The sequence below is a fragment of the Pteropus vampyrus genome, unplaced genomic scaffold, assembly GCF_000151845.1.
Source record: "Pteropus vampyrus isolate Shadow unplaced genomic scaffold, Pvam_2.0 Scaffold7, whole genome shotgun sequence".
Classification (NCBI taxonomy): Eukaryota; Metazoa; Chordata; class Mammalia; order Chiroptera; family Pteropodidae; genus Pteropus; species Pteropus vampyrus.
The window spans coordinates 15014989-15020751 of NW_011888788.1; the positions used below are offsets into that span (position 1 = coordinate 15014989).

Below are 5763 nucleotides of genomic sequence, written 5' to 3' on the forward strand. Positions count from 1 at the left end.
GAGAGTTGGGCTTCCTTGATTGACAACTAAGATTAACAGGACTTGGCGATTCATCATTTGCTTTCTGCACACGTTCATTCCCTGAATTCAGTCAGTTATAATGTATTAATGAACTTCCGGGCATATGCATCATGTTATAATGATGGTAAAATGAGGCTCAGGTGAGTTGAAGGTCGTTGGGTCTTCATTATGCAAGTGCGAGTGATTGGCGTAAACTGGTACTTAATTCTCTGCTTACTGGTTTCTTTTTGGAAGTTACTTTTAGCCTAAAAATGCCTTCTGGCTTGCTTAATTATAGGTGGACTAGGGTGGACCCCTTCTAGGATAGGATGACCTTAGCGTCTTTGCAGGCAGATCTGAAACCTCCTAACTTTCCTGCCTAACTCTTTTCTAAGAGCCATGAACCTCTTAATATTATTAGAATAGATGTTGAGAGACGAGAGGTCTCTTCTGTATCTGCTTCCTGCTGAGAAGTGTCGCTGTCCCTGTCAACTGGGGTTTCATGGGGCTCTTTCTGCCTTAGTCAGGGCCGGGTCTTGGGTTTCCTGCAGCGGTGCTGCCTCAGTCCCTAGACAAAGAAAAGAAAATACAAACTCGTTATTTAAATCATACATCTATTAATTTCTATTATTGATTTGCCTATTAAGCGAGTAAAGGGAAACAGGCTTGCTTAATATATTTCTTAAAGAATAAAAAAAGACCTTTGGCCTAAAGTCCTCTCCCCTCTTAGACTCTAAGTGCCCTGTCTGGGCTAACATCATTTCTGCTAACAATGGGCCGATGACCCTTATCAATAGCCAGAGGATCTGAGTCACCAGTGTCGGGCAATTATCTGGATTTGAGGGAGAGGGCCTTTTTCCTAAAGAAAAGAGGAAAGAAAACTTAACTAGGTTTACTAAAAAGAGTAAGAACTCTGCAAGAGATGTCCTGTATCATTTCCTGCTAAAAGATTAAGAATTTTACAAGTAATGTCCCGTATCACAACCACCAGCCATTTATTTTTTCTTCTAATTTTTATGGTTTTGGTTTTACAGATTACGGTTTAAATTCCTTTGGGGTCATTTGGTAGGTGGTTTATGAAGTTGGAATGCTACTTAATTCCCCCCTGCCACCCAATAGCCTACCCCCAGGCTCAGCGTCATTTGGTAAATAAACCTGCCTTTCCCCAGCTCTGTAATACATGCAGTACTTGGCTGAGCAATTCCCGTTCCACTTTCTAACCTTTTGTCTTTTTTTTATTCCCCCAAAATTTTCTTGACAATGTTCACCATTAGTTCTTCCAGTCAAATTTTGTTCCATGGGAATTGTTTGAAATACATTAAGCCTAGACACTGATTTGGAAAAACCTGGTAGTTTTTGGTCCTTTTTTTAATGAAAGCCTGCAGGCGTTGGTTCTGCATACTTAATCACCTGCCAGTGGGGTTCCTGGGGAAGGAACCATCGGGCTGGTTCTGCAGGGATGTGGCGTCCAGTTTCAGTGCTGCTGGTAGGTGCAGCATCCTGGCTGACACCCAAGGACTCCAAGGTTCCTTTGTCATCTGTCGGGAGCCCCTGTGTAATTCCTGGCCTGAACAGTCCTTGAGCCTAGCAGGGGACACTTATAAACATCGGTGAGCACTGGACAGTGTAGTCACTACTTGACTCAGGAGACGCGCTTGTGCAGAGTTTGAACTTGAAAACCCCTAACTAAAGTTCTTCATTATTTTTCTTTGCATTTGTTTTTGTTTTCCCCTTGGCAATTAGCGATCTGAAGGAGAACAAATTCAGAGGCTTGTGTCATTTTTGAAAAGGTGTTTATTTCTCATTTCTTTCTTAAACAAGCACGGGTATGAGGGCAGGGACTGCAAAGACTGCTCTGGCTCTTGGCTACACACGTGTGTGAAGGAAGGAGCCTCTAGCACTCAAGGTTTCATGCCTTCTGAGCAAAGCAGCAGAAGTGGGGATGGAGGGAGAGAGTGAATGAGCAGACAGGAAAGCTTCCCCCCAGGTTGATTAGGTGCTCCATTAAGGTGGTTTCCTCAGAGCTTCTTATCCCCTCGGTAGGGACTCCCCTGACTAAACCCAACCCTGGCTGAAGTGGCAGTGAGACCCAACAATTCCTTGTCCCTCTCCCATGGTGGGAGCCCTCTCCTGGCTATCTGTTGTGTTCCCCCACCCTCTATTCTATCTGCATTCTGAGATTCGTGTCTTAACACGTGTTTAACTTGTACTGTGTATTATGAACAATTTTCCTCTGAGTGCATCTCATATCCCAGTTATGTATAATATTTTAAGCTAATGTCTTACCGTAAACAGTGTTCAGGTTGACCTTAAGCTATGCATGTGATCTAAACCATATAAATAACCTCCTACATTGTACTGTTGTCTTGAGCAATCCCTTTCTCTTAAACTGTCTTCACAGAACTCTGGTACATATTGGAAGTGAAGTCATTTAGAAGAGTGGGGGCCTAGGAGAGGGCAAAGTGACCTCTTTCTCTTTAAGGGTGATGTGGTCGCATATAGAAGGGGCACTTATGACCCGGGTGTTATAAGAGGATTCTGGCAGAATCTGTCAGAAGGAGGAAGGGATCAGTCGGTGATAGCTAGCAATAAGTAAATTTCTGGCAGGAGTGTCACGTGTGAAGAATAAGAATCAGGAGGAGCGTGGTGCATTTGGGGAAAGACTGCGTTGTTCATTATGGCCTCACTCAGAACGTGTGGTTCCCTGCTTGGTTTCTGTGCAGTGGGGAGAGAAAGGAAGACGTGGTTCAGACCCTTTGAGAGCTTTCAGCCCAAGAAGGGAGACAAGACCTGCACATTTGGGATAAGTAGAGGATGATTTAGGACCGAGTCATATCCTAAAGAATCAGACTATGGAAAGATGGGGAGAGTCTGGGAGGAAAACCCATCATCCACTGCTCTGAGTCACGCTGTCCTGTCACAAGAATGCTCAGGCCCTGCAGGGAATTGTAACTTATATTTGATTTAAGTAGAATCTCAGCCTCCTTTGTCTATAACAGGAGATAAAGGGAGGTCTTCACAGGAAAGTTCTGGAGACAGTGCCGAGTGAGCATATCAGAGGCCAACTTATCGGGGGTACTTATACCTCTGCGTTGCCCTGACTTTGGCAAGAGCTTCCCCCACGCACGTCCAGCTCTCTGCATGCAGGGTAAGTAGACCATCCTCCTGCAGAGACACAGTGGTGCTGGCATGGGAGTGAAAATGCGTGAAAATGGTAAAGGGATCTGAAGGCATACGGGAGAGCCCTGGCAACCTCTGCTGCGGTCTGGGATGCTGGTTCACAGCCTCACATAACCAGCAGGTCATACAGTTAGGAAGAATTTGTTCTTCATTTCTGTGACCTCCTCATGTGATGGTGTGAGGAGCAGGAGTTTCTTACCAACCTTCTGCCGTGAATGACGGCATGCCTGGCTTACTGGCCCCAACAGTGCTCACACTGGCCCACCAGAAACCATCTTTGATGCTTCCTGGCCATGTTTATTTCCTATAGTTCTGCAGCAGATTTTTATGCCCTCAGACCTCATTAGAAATATTCACTATAATCACAGGATGTCTATAAATACATCAGTATCCTTCTTGGAAATAGTTAGGTCTTTGTTTCTACTATTTTTGGCTCCTGATTCCTTGAAGAGTGACTGAGGAGGTGTGCAGTGAAGGACATTGAGAACCTTGGGTCCAGGAGACTGGAGAACATTAAGATCTGAATGAGAATTTCTTTTTTTGAAAGTTCCTCAGTAATTTATTTCATAAATATGCGTTGAGCATCTATTAGGATTTCTGAGCTTATTTTTATTTTATTATTCTTTTTATTTTTTTATTACGTTCATTGGGGTAACATTGGTTAATACAATTATATAATTTTCAGGTGTACATTATAATTTGACATCTATATGTTTTATGTGTGATTACCACCCAACTCCAGTTTCCATCAGCTACCATATATTTGATCCCCTTTACCCACTTAACCCTCCTCCTATATTTGGCCCACTTTATCCTGTCTACCTCTCCCCTCCCCCCACCCCACCCTCTGGTAACCACTAGTCCATTGTCCATGTCCCTGAGTCTCTGTCTTGTTCATTTGTTGCTTTTAGGTTTATATCCCACATATAAGTGATATCATGTGATTTTCTAGTTTTTCAGTCTGGCTTATTTCGCTTAGCATGATTATCTCGAGGTCCATCCATGTTATCGCAAATGGCAGTTATTTCATCTCTTCTTATGGCTGAGTCATATTCCATTGTATTCCACAGCTTCTTTATCTAATCATCTATTGTAGGAGACTTCGATTGCTTCCATGTCCTGGCCACTGTGAATAATGCTGCTGTGAACATCGGTGTGCAAATATCTTTTTGGATATGAGTTTTCAAGTCTTTAGCGTAAATACTCAGTAGTGGGATTGCTGGGTCATATGGTAGATCAATTCTTAGTTTTTTGAAGAACCTCCATACTGTTTTCCATAGTGGCTGTACCAATTTGCAGTCCCAAATTCTTAAGAATAAGAATTTCTTAATCATATCAGGAAGTGGCAACATACATTCTCGGTAATTTTAAATTTGTCAAATCCTAACTCTTAAAAACAATCATTTATCAAATTCTTTCTCCTAAATACATGTAAGCACCTTCATCTTTTCTGTGCCATAGTCATCGTCTTCCTCCTTTCCTGTTTCTGGTAGGTTTACAGGCTCTGCTAGTGGAAGCATAACACCATGGGACATGTGAATCATCAAACTAGCCAATCACAGGAGGCTTCAGATGATGCTCATTGTTACCAGGGGGTTGCAATATAATGTGAAGGTCCTGCCAGTGATATATCACCAGTAAGAATTCCATGCATCTGCTATTCTGAGCATGCTGTAGCAGGAATAATGGTTGAGACAGAGAAGCCAGAATAACATGGCAAGACCATGTGGAATTGAGATTTTAAACATTTTGATTCAAGAGCTCAAGAGCTATGTCATGATAAGATCTAATTTGAACTAATGATAAAGGTGGAAATCAATCTTTTTCATTTTTTTTGTTAGGTATTTTTCATTTAGTTTAAGAATCAAGAAACCATTAAAATAATAATTGCAAGATTTAAAAAAAACAATAAGGATAAAAGAAAATGAACAGCACAAAAGAAAGGTAACATTTTAGCTACCATTTTCTCATGAGACCATTTAAACTTCTGGGTCTTAATTGGCCTTTAATATTGTGAGAGATTCTTTATACATACCATGGAAGATGATTTAGTGAAAGTATGAAAGGGTTGAGGGAAAGCTGTACTTAATTTTTCCACAGAAAGAAAAAGAGCCTGGCATAAGAACCAAGACTTCATAGTTCTCAAGAAGTATGATGCTTTGATAACATAAATATCATTCTAGAAACAGATAAGAATCAATAAACATAGCAAAATAGTTGTTGAAGGTTGACTGAACTAAAGGCACCGTATAACTATATGATTAACAAATTTAACAAAACTGCTTTTGAGGAAAAAAAATTTTTGGTGAGTGCTGGGAAAATTGACCAAGATATGACACCTGTTGACTTTAAACATATTTATACACCATATGAAAAGCCCAGCACAGAAGCAAAGAGAAAGCCCTCTGACTGATAAAGCATTTTCCCATAAACCATTTAACTGAAAATGTCTGTGAATTAACTTTGGTGAGGGAATACCATTCTTCTTGCCCTCAGTCTTGAGGAGGAAATGTGAAATCTTATTTTTCTTATGGAGTTTCTTTGGCTCAGCCACCACCATGCTCTATAATCCATTGACCCTGC

The 5763-nt window shown here is 41.4% G+C and overlaps 1 protein-coding gene across 15 annotated transcripts in view; it reads left to right on the plus strand.

Annotated features, from left to right (window-relative positions):
• The window catches only part of LOC105299145 (ras and Rab interactor 2), a 192655-nt gene that overhangs the window by 5896 nt on the left and 180996 nt on the right, over positions 1 to 5763 (plus strand). Inside the window, exon 1 of one of the 15 annotated variants that reach the window (XM_023537681.1) lies at positions 2945 to 3148. The exons of the other annotated variants lie outside the window; for them this stretch is intronic. The gene's annotated coding sequence lies outside the window, so the exon portion shown is untranslated. Of the gene's footprint in view, positions 1 to 2944; positions 3149 to 5763 lie in introns of those variants that run through there. 15 annotated transcript variants of the gene reach the window in all.